The 19,423-nt window shown below is 42.8% G+C and overlaps 1 long non-coding RNA gene across 6 annotated transcripts; it reads right to left on the bottom strand.

Moving 5' to 3' along the window:
- Positions 1–609: 609 nt before the first annotated feature.
- Positions 610–18,977, bottom strand: LOC119299339. Of its 6 annotated transcripts, none has more exons than XR_005146154.1 (17): positions 18,635–18,977; positions 17,825–17,905; positions 17,543–17,644; positions 16,442–16,835; positions 15,757–15,867; positions 15,013–15,071; positions 13,808–13,932; positions 11,524–11,713; positions 10,850–11,103; positions 10,520–10,725; positions 9,911–10,116; positions 6,666–6,817; positions 5,927–6,030; positions 4,897–4,983; positions 2,862–3,340; positions 1,397–1,525; positions 610–1,254 (listed from the first exon to the last, which is right to left on the bottom strand). It is a non-coding gene; the product is annotated as an uncharacterized LOC119299339 (long non-coding RNA). The 6 variants fall into 6 exon arrangements; XR_005146158.1 differs by having other exon boundaries at positions 10,850–11,097; XR_005146157.1 differs by having other exon boundaries at positions 16,442–16,532.
- Between the last annotated feature and the right edge of the window lie 446 nt (positions 18,978–19,423).

The raw sequence follows: 19,423 nt of genomic DNA, 5'->3' as shown, positions 1-19,423 counted from the left end.
AACAAATACACCCAAACAAAATCTTCAGGGCTACAAAAGGCTCTAAACCAGAACAAATTCCGCCACCGGCCCTCTCTTGGGAATTCAGAAAGATTAACTTATTTTGCCGCACACAGTCCTCTCTTGTGAATCAGAAAGCAGACGATCCAATCAGCGGCATGTTCAAAAATTACAGCAGATTGTTTGGAGCTCACAAAATGCTCTCCAAAGAAAGAAGCATGATTTTTCAAATCCCAAAACACATACACCCCTCCTGTAGACATCATGTCAAGAAGCACCCATACAACAAGACAACTTCTTCCGTCTCAAAATTCTTGTGCTGGATTTTTCTAGATATGGATGTATCTAAAACATGGCTATATACATCCGTATCTAGACAAATCTAAGACAAAAATTTTGAGGCGGAGGTAATACGACGAAGGATTTCTCAGAGATAACTTCTTTCTTTCTAACCGACAGCTACTACATGATTACAAGAGATAAATCTTCAGGACCCTAGGCCCCTGCTTTATCATGAAAGCAAAAATGCTCTAAACCAAAAGAAAATTCACTCCCAGTATACAAGCAGCATCCAAACCCAACGCTAAAGGATTACAAAAAAAAAGAGGGTAAAATAAGTGACTTCTCATTATGTATGGTCCGGAAAACAACGTACAGAACAAGGGACTTCTCATCCATAGTCCAGAATAAGTTCAAGCTCCCTCCTTATGTATGAGTACAAAACAACTACTCCCTCCAATCCAAAATAAGTGAACTAATACCACGCCACTTATTTAGGGTCAGAGGGAGTATTTTACAAGCACAAAAGTACTGCTGCAGGGAGCAGAAAACCCACAGCGACGACTAGCACGCCGACACAGTTGCAATGGACTCTTTTCAGCCAAAACAGAAAAATCATGATCCGAATCAACAAGGGTCTGTTGGGAATCCAGAAACTCATTCACTCATGCACTCGAATCGAATTCATTCCTTTGTAGAGCAACCAGTCCGTCCAAAATCATCCTGCCAAGGCAACATGTTCCACACCAACAAAAATCAACCACATGAAGCTAAGCTTAGCTCTTCAACACAATTCTAAAAACAAGAGGCTATTTCAACACCACAACAAACTAGCTGAGAAGCCTATGAATCTAACAGCCAGCTTCTGGGCACAACCCAGATAGCCACTTGAGCGTGTCAAGTTCCCTCGATGGCCTGGCTGCTAACAACCACAACTTCCAGGCTTTTCTTTTCTTTAGACAGATATGCTCTCCCCTGTAACATATCCAACGAAAGAACCAAGTGAGGTTTTTCTATGAACACAAGACAAGACAATGCCAGACTACACTGTTCTACCACAAGCCAAATTGGCAAGCATCAATAGAGGACCAAAGCAACAAGATCAGATTACACATACCGGAAATGTAAAGAAAAATCGACCCATCTTCTCGCCCTTCGGACCATCAGATTTCCAGCAGCTAACTGACCTCCCATCGTCTCAAGCATAGATTGCGCCGCCATCCTCACCATCAAGCCAGGCCACTCCCTGGGTAGAGAGAAAGAAAGATTAATTCCATTGTACGAGGCCATGCAATACAAGAACACTTCAAGATCTTTCTTTTTCTTCTTTTGTTTACATATATATACACGGCCAAAAAATGTTTCATCAAGACAGAATATATAACAAGTCAAGACAGAAAACCACTGTGTTGTACTAAATCAAAGGCACTTATTTTGAGATGGAGAGTATGTAACAAGTCATCCACATAATTCACTCACAAACGTGAGTGACAAGGATAGCGATTTATGTCGTCGTTTGGCCGGATCAGGAGTTCGCCCACGAAGTAGAACGTAGAATTGCCGATGCCCCTAAGGTGTAGGTTGAGTGTCGATTTTCAGCCTCTGCTCATAGTCTTCACAAACAAGAATTCCTTTATTGCAATGCTGTAAACTAGCTAGTACTCCCTCGGTCCGATAATTGGTGTTGTTGTTTTAGTTTAAATTTCAACTAAAACCACGACAAAAATTATGGGACAGAGGGAGTACTTGATTAACTGGTTACCCTCGTGCTCAAAATGTTCAATGTATGGGACTGCAATATGCATACCATACAATCATTTCAACATCCTAGCATGAAATTCTAATCTATCATTTTTTTACAGCATATGAATCTTGTATTCACCAAAACGTTGGCTAATACAGCTAACAAAGGTTGCCTATATGGCTATGCTGACCTATTCCCTCAAGCACAGACAAATCAATCGTAGTAATTATGCAAAAGACAGGCGAGAAAAATACTCTAACTAGAGCAAGTGCAATAAAAGTTTATTCCCTTCATGTCAAGTTCTACAGCCTAGACAGTAGCATGGCAACATCCAAAACAATTGTCAATCCCTATCAAATAGCATATACAAATGACACGTTAAGCACCTGCTCAGCTATCCATCTAAGCATGTTCTCTCTCATGTATTTTTGGTGTAAAATAATTATTTCTGTAAGAACATGCTATGTTGAGTATTTGGCCTTTCTAATGTCCTCTTCATAACTCAGTGTTAGTGCATGCACCCTCAGACGAATTCACAAAACTGATTAAAAGGAAACATGCTACTGATTAAAAGGACACTGAAAATCAGCTAACTGGCACTGTAACTTTGAGGAAGAGCAAACCATTTGATAGTTATCATTGCAACAGCCCACAAACATGCAATCCAATTCCTTCTAGTATATGTGCACTCAATTTGATTAAGCAATTAGAATGGAAAAGAAATCGCAAATCATTCTTCAGAAGTTGTTCTGAAATCCAGCACACCAGCAGTGGAGTAAGTAGGATGCGTCATGCCAGCAGGATAAAGAGAAGAGGCGAGTAAAAAGATTCATCATACCACTGGTTCCGACACCACCCTCCCACTCAAGATGCTTCCCTGCGCTGTAGCACCAAAGGCAACAGCCTCATCAGGGTTCACACCCTTGTCTGGCTCCTTGTCGTCGAAGTAGTCCCTGATGAGCTGCGGGACCTTTGGGAATCCTGGTGCTGCCACCGACAAGAAACAACTTTGTGGATCTGGCTCTCCTCGAGGCCAGCGTCATCCATGGCGTTCTTCACGAGTACCATGGTCATGCGGAACAGATCATTGTTGAGTTCCTCTAACCTGGCATGGGTCGGTGGTTCCGAGAAATCAGTCCCGTCGAAGAGGGACTCGAACTCAACACAGACCGGGTGCTGGTTACTGAGGGCTCTACTGGCACCCTCAGCTTCCTTCCTCAGCTTTCCAAGAGCATGGTTGTCCTTGCTGATCTCCTTGCTATACTTCTTGATCAACACAGATGAAGTAATCCATGATTATGTGGAAAAAGTCCTCACCTGGAGAGAATATATATACAGCTCAGTTATATATGATCCAATAAAATGCACAACACACAGCTAATGAGACGACAAACTAATCATGACCACATCATTTGAGTTCCTTGTAAGTAAAGCAATAAACCCATGCAGAGCAGCAGCAGAAGAAAAAGCGCGTCACAGAGACATTAATCAGCGGAGAATTACTAGTATATTATCAAGCTAGGAACGTGGACATATGTTCAAGTTCCAGCATAATATTGATCACACAGCTACTGAACCAATGATATTACAACTATGGCCTAACCACAACACATATAGAGAATTAGATATGGTACCAAATTAATCAGGGTATAATCAGGAACCCTAAAAGTTTAACCATGGCACGAAGCCTAAATCCTAGCATTCCATCAACACAAATAAGTAGCTGGTGCAACATTTTTGATACACAAAATGGGATACAGTGAGAGATGATAAGGGTGATCCCAGGAAAACGACAACATGATATTGTCTCCATCCCGAATTACTTGTCTTAGATTTGCCCAGATATGGATGTATCTAGACACATTCTAGAATTTATACTCCATAAGAGTAATAGCAACATCCCAGGACAATTCTATCAACAAGTGACAATATAAGCAGTATGGTGTACACCTATACCTGGCCATCTGCTAGGCCGGGCCAGGCCTAACAAAGCCCAAGGCAGCAAACCTAGTCCCAAGCCGGGCCCAGCCATCGGGCCTGTTTTTTAGGCCCAGGCCCGGCCTGACGCCTTGGGCCAGGCCCCTTCCCTAAAACACGAAAATGCCAAGCCCAGGCCCGGCCCGACGCATGCTTCGGGCTCAAAACTCAGGCCCAGGCCCGGCCCGCAGGCAAGGTCGGGTCAGGCCAGTCAGGCCGGGTATCCCATGGCCAGGTATATGTACACCTATGGCTGAATTCCACACCACAATGGCAAGCAAGCATATCTGAAATAAATCAGGACAACGAACAAAAAAAAGGATACGAAGAAGGCCAAACAACTACACAGGAGCTAAATGCAATGGCAATCAATTAATCAATTCTTTTTAACAAAAAATTTGGCAGACACAAGTATGCAGAGTCAAACAACAATGACAAAAACATTATCAAGCTAGCTTAGCAAGTGATTGATCAGCAGAGATTTACTAGAACATTATCAAGGTAGTAATAGGACAAGCACGGTGTTCATGTTCCCGCAACCTATGATTTATCTATCTCTAAAGTTATGGCCAATCAGATGCTACAGTAGGTACAAGGAAAAACATGAAGCAAATGACATTATACTAGTGGAGCAAGGGGGACAAAAAAAACTAGTTTACTGTAGTATCAAGGATGTGCATGACCATATATGCTACATCAAGAATGCAACCATATAAAAAGCTAGCAGAGAAATCATAGTAAAGGGCACAAGTAAACTATAGTGACCAAATACGACAAATTTGATTCAATTCAAAACAAAAGCATCAAGCCTTGAACTCCATTAATTCTTCTAAGTTATTTGGACAATTGAACAGACCATTCATCATCAAGAACACACAAATTTCTCCATGACTTACTTGATGAGAGAAGCTGCTCCACAAGCAATGCACCGTGGACAACACGAGAATCATGAAAGCATTGACCAGCATCATCAGCATCCAAGGCTACTCACACAGAAGTTAACAACACGTAATAAGAAATTCTGGGACAAGAGAGCTTCTCGATTCTTTCCATTGATAGAATCAACAAATAAACTTATTGATAAACGGGTGCATATTAATATACATGATATAAAGAATGTATTCAAGCAATTCTCTAGGTGAATGATACACAGGCAAAACACTCCGAACAAAATAAAAGAACTCATCTCATAATCATACAGCAAAATTGCATCTACGTAACATAGGCATTATGAAAGCATAGAAGACGACTGCTCATTTCTGCTAACTTGACATAATCAATAGGATTTATGAATACACTCAATACTTTTAAATGTACATGATATCGATGATTCATTCAAGTAATCCAATATACTGACAACTCGCACTACCATGAAGAACAACAGTCTTGATACTATTTCAACAAAGGCACACCGCATTTAATATTTTGAAATACTTATAGTTGGTACAAAACGAATGGACTTAAACCAGAGCATACCTTCTCGGTAAATGCAACTCTATATTTTTGGGTGTTTTGCTACAGACCATCATGAAACCTACACTACTACCGGAGCAAAAACAGTAGACAACTACTGTACCAACGTCCAACGGTATTACAACAATGCCTATCCACAATCAATATAGAGATGGTACCGAATAAATCAAGGCATAACAAGGGACCCCATAATTAACCATGGCAACAAAAAGTTTATTGTACTATCAAGATTGTGTGTGGCCATATATGCTATATCAAGAAAGAAATCATATAAAAAACTAGCAGAGGAATCATAGTACAGGGTGCAAGTAAACCATAGTGACCAAATATGAAAATTTTGATTTAATTCAAGATAATAGCATCAAATTTGAACTCCATCAGTCTTTCTAAGTTAGTTGGAAAATTGATCAGATCATTCGTCAGCAAGAGCACAATAATCTCTCCACGACTTACTAGATGAGAGAAGATTTTCCACCAGCAATGCACCATCGACAGCAAAAGAATCACCAAATCTTGACCAGCATCATCACCAATTCATCATGCAAGGCTAGTCACAGCTAAGGAAACAAAACGTAATCAGGAATTCTGGGACAATATGGCTCCTCAATTCTTTCCACTGGATATAATTAACAGATTTTTAAAAATAAAAAGCGGGTACTTGTGAACGTAAATGATATAAAAAATTTCTTCAAGCAATTCCCTAGGAGAGCAAGACATGAGCACATCACTCAAAATAACAGAGTCGCCTATTTGGTCAGCTATCATAGCAAACTACCCATCATAATCATACAGCAAGACAGCATCTACCTAATAGAGGCATTTGAAAGCATAGAAGATGGCTGTCCATCTCTGCTCATTTGATATAATCAATAGGATTTATAAACATAATCAATACTTTTGGATGTACATGATATCAGTGATCCGTTCAAGCAATCCACATATTGATATAACTCACACTACCATGAAGAACAACAGCCTTGACACTATTTTATCGAAGGCACACCACATGATGATGGAGTCTAGATATAGAACAACCAGCTTCTTGTGCACTTTCCAGTATAAAAGCACGCTTCAATCCAGTTCGCATGCCCATTAATTAAATGAGATAACAAAAGAAGAAGTGAACCATATAATTTCATGGAGTTGATGTTAAATAAAACGGATGCAGTAGTTGTTGGACTTCAGAACATACATCTGTTGTCTGTAGGAGAGGGGTTCCAGCGGTATTTAGTGTCGTTCGACGCCATCGCCAGTTGCTGCATGGGCTCGTCTTGTGCAAGAGACGCCAAACTAGGAGGAAATGGAGGCATCCTCTTTCACGAATTGTCATGCAAACCAAAAAAGCTAGCAGAAAAATGGACTTCAGAGTTGAGAAAAGATACAAGAGCCACAAATATTATTATGTAAAGAAGAGTAAGCTGTTGGTAGAGATACAGCTGCTCCTGGTGAAATATTTAGGATGCAGCAAAAGAGCGGAGTATTCATTCAGCACACCTTCAGTTTATGGATAAAATAAACACGCAAGAGTATGAAGAGTTTGGATCAGGCATATCGGTAGTACCATTTGCACTAGATGGTTATCAACGAGATATGTAGCGCAGGCCTCCAGAAGGAGAGGATCGATATGATCGCCAAGCTTCTGCGAGAGGGAGAGGTGTAGCAAGGGGAGAGGGAGGCGCCAAGAGCATGGGTGCGGCTGCCCTCCCTCCCCCCTCTTTATATAGGCCCTCTAGGGGGGCGCCGGCCCTAGGAGATGGGATCTCCAAGGGGGGGCGGCGAGGGGGTTGGCTTGCCCCCCAAGGCAAGTGGAGGCGCCCCCCACCCCTAGGGTTTCCAACCCTAGGAGTAGGGGGGCCCAAGGGGGGGTGCACCAGCCCACCAGGGGCTGGTTCCCCTCCCACTTCAGCCCATGGGGCCCACCGGGATAGGTGGCCCCACCCGATGGACCCCCGGGACCCTTCCGGTGGTCCCGGTACAATACCGGTAACCCCCAAAACTTTCTCGATGGTCGAAACTTCACTTCCTATATATAATTCTTTACCTACGGACCAGTCCGGAACTCCTCGTGACGTCCGGGATCTCATCCGAGACTCTGAACAACTTTCGGTTTACTGCATACTCATATCTCTACAACCCTAGCGTCACTAAACCTTAAGTGTGTAGACCCTACGGGTTCGGGAGACATGCAAACATGACCGAGACGCCTCTCTGGTCAATAACCAACAGCGGGATCTGGATACCCATGTTGGCTCCCACATGCTCCTCGATGATCTCATCGGATGAACCACGATGTCGAGGACTCAAGCAATCCCGTATACAATTCCCTTTGTCAATCGGTATGTTACATGCCCGAGATTCGATCGTCGGTATCCCAATACCTCGTCTAATCTCATTACCGGCAAGTCACTTTACTCATACCGTAATGCATGATCCCGTGACCAGACACTTGGTCACATTGAGCTCATTATGATGATGCATTACCGAGTGGGCCCAGAGATACCTCTCCGTCATACGAAGTGACAAATCCCAGTCTCGATTCGTGCCAACCCAACAGACACTTTCGGAGATACCCGTAGTGCACCTTTATAGTCACCCAGTTATGTTGTGACGTTTGGCACACCCAAAGCACTCCTACGGTATCCGGGAGTTGCACAATCTCATGGTCTAAGGAAATGATACTTGACATTTGGAAAAGCTCTAGCTAAACGAACTACACGATCTTTGAGCTATGCTTAGGATTGGGTCTTGTCCATCACATCATTCTCCTAATGATGTGATCCCGTTATCAATGACATCCAATGCCCATAGTCAGGAAACCATGACTATCTGTTGATCAACGAGCTAGTCAACTAGAGGCTTACTAGGGACATGTTGTGGTCTATGTATTCACACGTGTATTACGATTTCCGGATAACACAATTGTAGCATGAATAACAGACTATTATCATGAACAAAGAAATATAATAATAACCATTTTATTATTGCCTCTAGGGCATATTTCCAACACCACCTCCATGTCACCGCCGATCTGCGCCACCGCCGCCAATCTGGCCGGAGAGGAGCGCCGCCTCCCAACCAGATCGAGATCTGAGGAGAAACCGCCGCCACCGCCATGCCACAAGGGCTTTGCCCTATGACGCCCCGGGCGACGGCGGCGGAGGGGAGCGGGGGAGGGGCGAGGTTGTAGGAGGGTGGGGGCTCCCCGGTGCGGGGCGGCGCCGCCGCACGGGGGAGGGGCGGGGGGAGGGACGGGCTTTGTTACTCGGGTCTCTCAATAACCCCATCATTATTTCTGTTTCCCCTCTTTAAGCGTGGGAGCGAAGAGCCTAATGTGAAGTTCCCTAGTACTCTTTCACTCAAAAAGGGAAAATAAAGGGGCTCCCTAGTACTCCACCCATGGAAAGTAGAGCACAATTTGCACAAACATTTAAGATCTCAATGTGTTTGTCCATCACTTTACTTAGCTTCCCACGAAAAATAAGCAACATTGGTTCTTAAAAAGGGAAAAGTAAAGGAACAATCATCCTCGAATAAATGAGAAATATAGTCTCGCTAGTCATTTTCACTACTCCGCATATAAGATTTGTTTGAAATCGAACTTCCATAAAGTTTGACCAACAACAACAACAACAATTACAACAAAGCCTTTAGTCCCAAACAAATTGGGGTAGGCTAGAGGTGAAACCCATAAGATCTCGCAACCAACTCATGGCTCTGGCACATGGAGAGCAAGCTTCCACGCACCCCTGTCCGTAGCTAGTTCTTTGGTGATACTCCAATCCTTCAGGTCTCTCTTAACGGACTCCTCCCATGTCAAATTCGGTCTACCCCGACCACTCTTGACATTCTCCGCACGCTTTAACCGTCCGCTATGCACTGGGGCTTCTGGAGGCCTGCGCTGAATATGCCCAAACCATCTCAGACGATGTTGGACAAGCTTCTCTTCAATTGGTGCTACCCCAACTCTATCTCGTAGTCTGCAAGACCATTATTTCTAATCTTACTCAAAAACAACAGAAGTGTTTCAAATGCATGCAAACAATGAGGGGGCGAAGAGAAGTTGAGTTTTATTGAAGTAGGTAATGGTTTTCCACTCAGAGCACCAAGCACATCACTATTTCAACACTCAAATTCAGAACTGAAGAGTTGCAAATTCAGAACAGAAGTGTTCCAAAAGGAATATAAAACACAGTAAATCCTATCAACTAAGAATCACAGGAGCATGATTAAAGGCTCTAAAATGAACATGAGTATAATACTGACTCCAGGATTAAAATGAACATGACCATAGTTATGATAAAACGAGTTAGACTGCAATCCAACACCCCACAGCTAGCTACGGTAGTTCTGGATTTCACAAGATTCTCTCATAAAAAGCATAGTTAAACACATGAAATTGGAGAACAAAATTTGGTAAGGAAAGGAGTTCATGCTCACCTCACACCATCTGACGAGGTTCGTGGAGGAGCACATGCATGGTACGGTGTTGGGCAAGCCAGCAGCTTGCATCAACGCTGCACATGGCACGAAGCGGGCGTAACCTCGCCACGGCTACAATCATTGGAAGATGAACCCTAACGACAGGTAGCCCACAATGGCACCAGCTCCCCCACAGCGTTGAAATTGAACCGCAGAGCCAAATCCTGCACCAAACCAGCAGAAGTACCATTCATTAAAACAGCACACCCTGAGGCCACGCATGACATGCTCAACAAATCTACTACCACTATAAAAGCACGAGAGGGCGGAGAACCAAATCATCCTATCCATTGAAACCTCCAATCTGATGGTCTACATCCCTCCAGCATACTAAACACGTTTTATACTTTAATTACCCACCATGCCATTAGGACGGTGGCAAAACTGCCCCGACGGCGTGGTCGCGAGAGGGCAGAGGGCAGCGACGTGTTCGTGAGGTTAACCCAATGGCATGGTGGGTAATTAATTAACGTAATTCCGGATTTCACAAGATTCTCTCATAAAAAGCATAGTAAAACACATGAAATTGGAGAACAAAATTTGGTAAGGAAAGGAGTTCATGCTCACCTCAAACCATCTGAAGAGGTTCGTGGAGGAGCACATGCATGGTACGGTGTTGGGCAAGCCAGCAGCTTGCATCAACGCTGTACATGGCAGGAAGCAGGCCTAACCTCGCCACGGCTACAATCATTGGAAGATGAACCCTAACAATAGGTAGCCCACAATGGCACCAGCTCCCCCACAGCGTTGAAATTGAACCGCAGAGCCAAATCCTGCACCAGACCAGCAGAAGTACCATTCATTAAACCAACACACCCTGAGGCCACGCATGACATGCTCGACAAATTGCCCAAGAGAAGAAGAGCTGGAAGGGCCTGGAAACGGAGGGTAGGTCACCTGCACAAGCAGCCTAGTGGAGACAAGCTCGGCCAAGGAAGCAGTTGCCGCCCCTCCTACTCTCCTGGCGAGAGATTGTGAAGAAATGGAGGCATCGGGATAGCCAAGCTTGGTCCTCTTGGGCAGCGGGTAGGTGGCGATGTCCACCATCGTCACGGCAGCCGTGCTTCTCGTCTTTTTGGACCACACCATTGATGACCCACGTGGATGCCCTTGTCAATGAGTTAGATGTTGCCTTTGATGCAGACCTGAACCTAAAACCACAATCGGTTAGTAATTGAGCCATTACCAAATCAAAGTCACAAAACAGAGTTGCATGCTGACAAAAATAAGTGAGGAAAGGTCCATGGCTATAAAGAATGCAAACATAACAGTGACCAAACCAGATTAAAAACAATAGCTATGTTATGGAACCCTTTCAAGAGGAGAACATCCCTGATAAATCTAAGAAATACACATTGCACATCACCTGGACACTACACGTGACTTGGTAAAAAGGACTATAAATCAAATATCATCTAGTACACAGTACTAACTAGAAAACCCGGTAAGTTCCAGTACCACGGGTGTAAACTCTAGCATTAAGATCCACACAGACCAGTTGCATTAGTTGATGATCAAATCATAAAACTATGTATGCTTTAGAATTTGAAAGGCGTGAATGGATTAATTACCCAGATCGGTTTCAGCGTGTCGACGTCCATCTTGACCTCCTACACGAAGTTGGTTCTAGTAGACCGTCAGCTTGCCAAGGCCGCCTGCAGAGTGGAGGGCGTCCAAGCCCATGTAGGTGGTGTTGGCCACTGTCATCTCATCAGGATACCATGCCCCTGCACGTCCAGCACTCCAGCTCCTTTGCAAACTCTTCAGTTCACAAAAAAGAGGGCACCTTTAGTTACCAATCATGACAAGAACGTAACTCTATAGGAGGAGTAGAGATTCAACAGGTGAATTTAATCAACAAAGAAAAGACAGTGGTTTCCTAAAGCTACTACTATCTATTATTTGGACACTCCAGTTAAACAAAACTCTTTGTGTGCTTTGGAGGCTTTCTAACCAGCTTGTGTGCTTTGGTGAGTAGTCATCTCCTGCTATACCAGGACACTGATTATTATTTGGGAAGGGGCAAAAAGAGTGAGAGAAAAACAGCAAGGGAATATGCACCTATAAAGAAAGAAAGGCATGAGCTTTGGTGAGCCCATGCCACCAAAAGGTTAAAAAAACAGAGTAGTCATATTCTTCTCCTTGAGCTTTTGGTTCCCCAAAGAAATAGTGGACGCAAGGACAAGACCCACTTATAAGTTAGAATTTAAACCCACCTAAAATGCCCAAACACCAAAATACAAGCTCAGAATCCAGATGTACAAATTCAAGAAATCCTAGTAAGAGAAGCATGAACAGGAACAACACAGTTCAGCGAAATCCCATCACCGGACAAGAAATGCGAAGAAGGGCAAACGAGCAAGAAGGCAAGCGATTCTCTGTTGTTGCAGGTGCTCCTCGTGGGGGGTTAGTTTGATAAAACAAATTGGGGGGATTTCATTAGCATGGATTATATCTATAGTGCAGTGACCCAACACAACAACAGCTGCAAAAATGATTCACGGAAACAGAGCTTCTGAAGAGGTTGACTTCATATGAAAGGAGAATTTTTTTTTGACAATTCAGCTAGCAATCACAAAGTTCCCTGTACACCGGCCACGTGAAGGCGACTAGTGGGGAGCAGGCAGGCAGAAGATGATTGCGTCCAAAGAACTTTTACAGAAAGGCATGAACTTTTACATATTATACAACAAAATTCAGATTTCCCTCTTAATAATTATCAGAAAGAAAGAAGTTCAGAGTTTGCAGTTTTCAGTGTCATATATGCAAACCAACATCACTAGTGCAGGTTGCCTTTTGGTTTTGGTGCCAGCTAACGGAGGATGTGCAGGTATGCAAGGTCACGAAATAATTTAGGGATTAATCATGTGTGACATGACGACACAATGAGAGGTCAAACAAACAGTAGAGTTGAAAAATCAAAGCCAGCAAGGATAGTTCACAGTAGACTTGCTGTTCTTAGGGAATCCAGGCTATAAACTTGAGAAAAAAGAAGGCCTAGGGCATCCAACTACCTACTGTGAGCATTGTTTATTTACATTTTGCAGATTCATGATTCTGATATGCAATCTCTGATATAAGCATCAACTACCTACCTAAAATGGCAGATTCACTGTGAGCATTGTTTCTCTTATGCACATGATTCTGATATGCAATCCCTGCCGGCAAATTGCCAATTTTGAAGACTGTGCTATAGTGAAACCAAGAGCCCATGCTTGCTTCCAGGACATAGTAAAAAAGATTACTGTTGCTTTCATACAAAATAGCCAAACTTTCTCTAGGCCAATAATACACTTTCTCTAGTTATCAGATCAGAAATGATCTAAATTAAGAGAGCACCAGATTTCATAATTCAACAAGAAAGAAGTTTATGTGTTTTGAACAAGTCGGACTAATCCATCCACAAGCTCTTATCTTATGACCACTCGATGCTTGTACGTCCACCCTAAAGAAAGAAAGTCTTTGCCTTTGGGAAGAAGATACATGCTGCACTCAGGACTAGTGCTGCTATCGGGGGGAGGGGGGCAAGTTCACTACTGTAGTAAGTAAACGAAACTGAGGGAATTTTTTGCATCACGTATGGATCTATCCATCATACGGTAGCAGCAGTAGTACTAGTGGATCAGATCATAAATGACTAAACTTTCTCTTGGCCAGTATACTTGCTCCAGTGATCAGATCAGAAATGGTCTAAATTAACAGAGCACCAAATTTCAGAATTCAACAACATAGCAAGTTTAAGTGGTTTGAACAAGCAGTCAGACTACCGGAACAAGTCACTGAACCTCAGAGTCAAATCAAAAGCAACAGATGTGGAACTAGCAGGGTAAAGAACAAGCAAAAGACTTTCATTACCTCATGCGGACCTCGTCAGGGTATCTTGAGTTTGCAATCCAGGCCCTAAGGCTACAAAGGCAGAATAACTTAGCAGCATTATCATCAAGGGATCTCCGGTAGGTAAGCTTCACAAATCATTTATCCTGTAAGAATTTTTACGTTCACAAGAAGATTTCAGAACAAAGCGAAGAAAACCATGAACTTCATGCAAAATAAGTGTGTACAGACTCAAGAAGATGCATTATTCTTTATTTGTTAAAGCAACTGCCCCAACAGCCATCTATTTTCTAACAAATACAGTAAACTTCATAAATCCAACTGCACCAATCATTCTCATTCAGCCATCTATTTAAATCCAGTCAAGCAAGCAAATCAGGGAACTAAGCCTACAAAATTGAAATCTGAGACAACAGGCAGAGCAAAGTGGTCAGTGCTCAACTCTGCTTGACATTACTACCATGTTGGTTAGTGCAACATAATATAACCTTGCAGACAAGAGCAGACCATAGATAGGAGCAGGATTATTCTTGAAGATGGTCAACCCAGGCTCACATCTTCTGAGAAGATCCAATCCAAGACTATGGATGAACGTAGTCTCGGGAAAACATATAACAACATATCATTTTCCATATCCACAGTGCTGAATAACTAGTAGTCTATCTGTATCTCAAACAAGTAGCCGGTCACCATAAGAACACACACCACAATAAATTCCGTGTTTACTAAGCCGAGCATATACATCGGAAACATATTCGACTACTCCCTCCGTCTCAGTTTACAAGTCCTATGCGTATACCCAGGTTGCCAATTTTATCACCATAATATAAACTATATAACAGAAAAATTATACCGTTTGAAAATAGAACATCTGAAGTTTATATTGGTATATTTTTTGTAATATATGACTTGCATTAGGTTGGTCAAATTGACGACCTAGAGGTACGCGCACGCCCTATAAACTGAGAGAGAGGGAGTACAAAAACGCACAATATTTAAGGCAATAAAGTGCATAATATTTAAGACCAGACCTCTGTTGACTAGTAACAGTACATTTTAATACCACCTAAATGGATGTTAGTAAATTGTTTTAGTGATTCAGGTGGTGACTCTCCCCCCCCCCCTGTTAATTACCTTAAATATTTTGTTTAATGAGAGCAAAGACGTGCTTTTAGTAAGTATTATCACAAGAACGCATCATCTCAGGACCAAGAGTTAAAGACAACCTTTAAGTCAAAACCACGCACGCATCATCTCATGAGATAAAATTGAACCTGTCATCAATCTGCGAGAACAAGAACTTATTAGATATTAACAAATCATAGCAACACGTTCAGAGTTCATCAGGTTCGAACAATCAAAGATGCAGATGATGAGACACTGATTCTTCAGGGAAGATACATTGATGAAGCACAAAATTAATGTTTTTGCTCATTAGCTTCCTTCAATAAGTTTGTAGACCAGAATATCTTCAAATAATCCATGTAATTCATATCTTTTTATAGAACACGAAAGGAACAGTGTACCAATTCAGTTGAAACAAAGCTATTTTAGCTGTTTCTATTACTTTTAAACTGGAAGCTGCTGATTCTGACATTGTTATTTCTTTACAGGGATAATGTTGACATTATGAAGCAGAAAAATAATGCTTCACATAGTCAAAAGTAGGCAGAACAGATGGTATACACTAAGCTTCTGAATCTGGACTCGGCTGACAAAAGCATGTGCATGTAGATGACGACTGTGTGGTTCACTTCTGCTTTTAAACCCAAAGGCACATATGAGAACCAGTGTCACTCAATGCCATGCTCTAGTCTAAGAACAAATACATTTGAGCCCTGATTATTGAACCATTAACTAGAGTAGCTATTGATAAGTTCCTTCAATCAAATTGTGGTGCTTAACTAATCGGCCTACTGCATCCAAAAAGGGACTGAAATTATAGCAATCAGATTAGCAACAGTAGTTACCCTCTTTTCTCTGGCCAAGTAAACATGCCCGAACTTGCCCCTCCCAAGTGCTTTCCCAACGTCAAAGTCAAAAAACACCCACCACTTCTCCTGCTGAGAATGCTGCGAAACCTACAGAGAGGCAACAAAAAGACACCATTAGTGGACACTCGTGGATCTCAAGAAGCCGAGGTTGATCAAACAGTATAATACAAACAAGATGCATGTTCCAACCATGCAAACCATCACAAGAAGCTGATAATTTAGGGCTGCCCAGACCGAGAGGAGAGCTAAGCGCATTAATCACCAATCAGGTGGCACGACGACCCTTAATTGATGGGTGTGTTTACTTTACTGAACCCAAAATAAAATCTTCAACCAAATATGAAGAAAATAGGATGCTTTGGTGCTGTTGGTGCTAGCAGAGTACTAGTAATGCTTAACTGCGATAGCTAAAACTAGTAGCTGTTTGTAAGCGATCAAGTTGTTCAAGCTACCAATATAGTGACTTGTGATGTGCTACTAGCTCACTAATATCCATTGTGCTGATGTTTCATTGTGTTCCCCATTTTTGGATTCAAACAAACCATGGGCAAATCCATAAATATTAATCCACGTAAATGATGGCTGCTACAACAATCACATCCTACCGAGACACTAACAAGTGAGTGGGCGGAGGGAGGTGCTATCTGCAGGGAGTAATTACCGGCGGGCAGTAGGGACCTTGTGATGTGCGCCATCATGGTCAGGCTCGAGCTCAGGTCCTCATCCTCGCCTGCTGCATACATGATACATGCCTGCAAAGATGCAAATACAAGCAAGCAGTGTTTTCTGTAATGAAATACATACATGATTCACCACCCATAATGATTAATCAATCGTGTTTTTTTACTATACTAGTGAGTAAAGGAAAGTGAGGAATTTTTTGCATCAGAGAACAACACACATCCATCATACAGTGGCAGTACTACTAATGTGTATACACTAGTAATAGAAGAACAAGGAAGGAGGTCATTTGTTAATTTGGCATAAAAAATCGCAGCGTTTGGTGGCCAAGGAAGATGACTTGATGGTGCAGCAGGTAGAGGCGAGAGGCATCTCTGACAAAAAAAAAGGGTTCAGGGTAACAAAACAATGTGGATGCATCCTAGTCCTACCATAAAGAACAGTAACATCACATCTTAAAGATAGCTGGAATGCAAAGAACATCATTGAAGAATCGCTACAGTTGCGCCAGACTTTAGTTATCACTTATCACGGGTTATGCTAGTGAGCTAGCTGGTTGAAGGTGTATTTTCAGGTCATTAGAGACCATTGCCTCAATATAAATGAAATAGAAGATCATGCGTATGAGTTAGTCATGCGAACTATCAATATGTAAGGCCTATAAATGACATAATCATACGCAAGAACCCACTGTGAAGTGTGAACTTTCAGTATGGAACATTGACTAATTAATGTGCATCATCCTGATTGAATACCTATCATCCTGATTGCATGCACTGAAAATTATACATATCCATCGGAAGGGTCTAGCTCTGAACGTTCTGTCCAGAAAAACAGCACTGATGGAAATATGAAAATGCAGCAATTTGTACTGCTAATCAGTGGCTTCACAATGTACTACTCCCTCCGATTCACATTAAGTGTCGCAGTTTTGAACTAATGTTGAACTAGCCTTAGTTCAAAACTGCAACACTAATTTTGGATCGGAGGGAGTAGATAACACACACCTAAGGACCATGGCATCTGAATGCCAGTTTCGTTGTAGCACACATATATTCATGAGAAAAGGCGAGAGCTTTACCGATATTGAGCGACAGCCCCATCACGGCAGCTCTCAACCCCATCACCGAGGGACCGCCTCCTCCCGAAGTCCGGCGAGAAGGATCTCCCATATGGTGCATATCTGCAGGACAATTCATGGAAGCATATTATCCTTTCAGTTCCTCACCCATATCTCCTAGTATTACATAATTCACGGAACCATGGGCAAATCCATATATACACAGCCATGTAAATGATAGCTACTAGAACAATCGCACCCTACTGAGAGACTAGCAAGTGAGTGTGCAGAGGGAGGTGCTACCTGCAGGGATTTGTTACCGGCAGGCAGCAGGGACCATGCCGGTGGGGCTAGAGCTCGGGTCCTCGTCGTCATCATCCTCGCCTGCAAAGAAAGAAAATACAAGCAATCACCAGCGTTTATTTCTTATCTGCTGATGAAATAGATACAAGATCCTCCTCCCATATTTATTCCTTAACGAAATGATGAAATACTTGAACACAGGGGTGCATGTATGGTTTAAAACTGAAAATTACAAAATTGCAGCTATTCTGAAGTCATTTTGTGATGACAAGTCATCCGGAGTCTAAACTGATCCGAGTTCACCATTTGGACCATTTTAGTTGATTAAAACATGAGTGTTATGTTTAGCGGGTAAACTGTAAGAAAGGTTGTTGATTTGGCCAAAGTTTTTTAGGTTGTACTATGTCCCTAGTATAAAGATGGTGATGCTTCTATCCATGTCCACCTACGGCTACGGGGTCATGTTTTGGTGGGCATATGGAGGAATCTGCCAGACAACAAGATCAATCAAACTCACTGAAATCAATCAGCGGAACCATAGGTGTGTCATTTATTTTTCTAATAAATAATTTCTGCCCAGGTTGAATTTTATCACACCATATTATCTGATTCGCATTTTACCGGGGATTCGATTCAGGATGTGCAGTCCATGTCGTGTAATTATATGTGGCATCTATCTCCGTAAATTGGGCAATTTACTTACTGGACAAAAAAAGTTTGAGGCTCGCTCGACAGACATGGACGGGGAGAATGGAACAAATCTCAAACTTTCACATGGACGGGGAAGAGGAAGGGCGGAGCAGAGCAGACCTTGGAGTCGTCGAGGCCATGCTGGACCGGCGGCTGCAGGATGCGCCGGCCGGTTCCTGGTGCTAGGTCGGCATGGCGGGTGCTAATAGGGTTTGGGGCTCCTCCTGCCATGGCCTCTTCGTGGAGGAGAAGACGAATCCGCCGGATGGGGAGGCCGTCGCCGTGGATGTAGGAGTTGGCCCCCGGATGCGGAGGTCGATCCGAGAGCAGCAGCCACGATGGAGGGGAGGGGAGACTCTGGTGGCCGGAGATGTGGTGGTTGGCGGCGGCGCTTTGGAGGGGGAGGGGGAGGTGAGTGGGAAGCGGAGCAGGAGGTGGAGTGGATGTGAGATTTGTTTCGAGCTTCGTTTCATCTTCTCTCTTTAATTTCCCACCGAACGGATCGCTTTCTTCCCATTGGTCGAACAAACGCTCTCACGGATCGACCTCTGTCTAGTGCATCTCAGCCGGACGTGGAGGAATAGCACTTTCGATCTCGGACGTGGAGGAATTGATCCCGGGCACTAGTGATCCTGGATGAACAGTAAAATCCGAAAAAATAGTAAAAGAATTCAAAAAAATCTGAAATTTGTTGTCAAGAAACTTTGATGTTTTTTCTACATGCGTGCCAATTTTCGTGATGAAATGACATTTGTGGAGGTGTCAGCAAAAAAAACAAAATCATGCTCCAAAAAAACTGTTTTTGGAAGCATTTTGGAGCATCGATTTTGTTTTTTTTGCCGAGACCTCATGAATGTCATTTTGTCATGAAAATTTGCACGCATGTGAAAAATATATCAATGTTTGTTG

This window comes from Triticum dicoccoides, chromosome 5A (assembly GCF_002162155.2).
Source record: "Triticum dicoccoides isolate Atlit2015 ecotype Zavitan chromosome 5A, WEW_v2.0, whole genome shotgun sequence".
Classification (NCBI taxonomy): Eukaryota; Viridiplantae; Streptophyta; class Magnoliopsida; order Poales; family Poaceae; genus Triticum; species Triticum dicoccoides.
The sequence above is the reverse complement of the archived record's forward strand: the minus strand, read 5'-3'. Positions and strand labels throughout refer to the sequence as shown.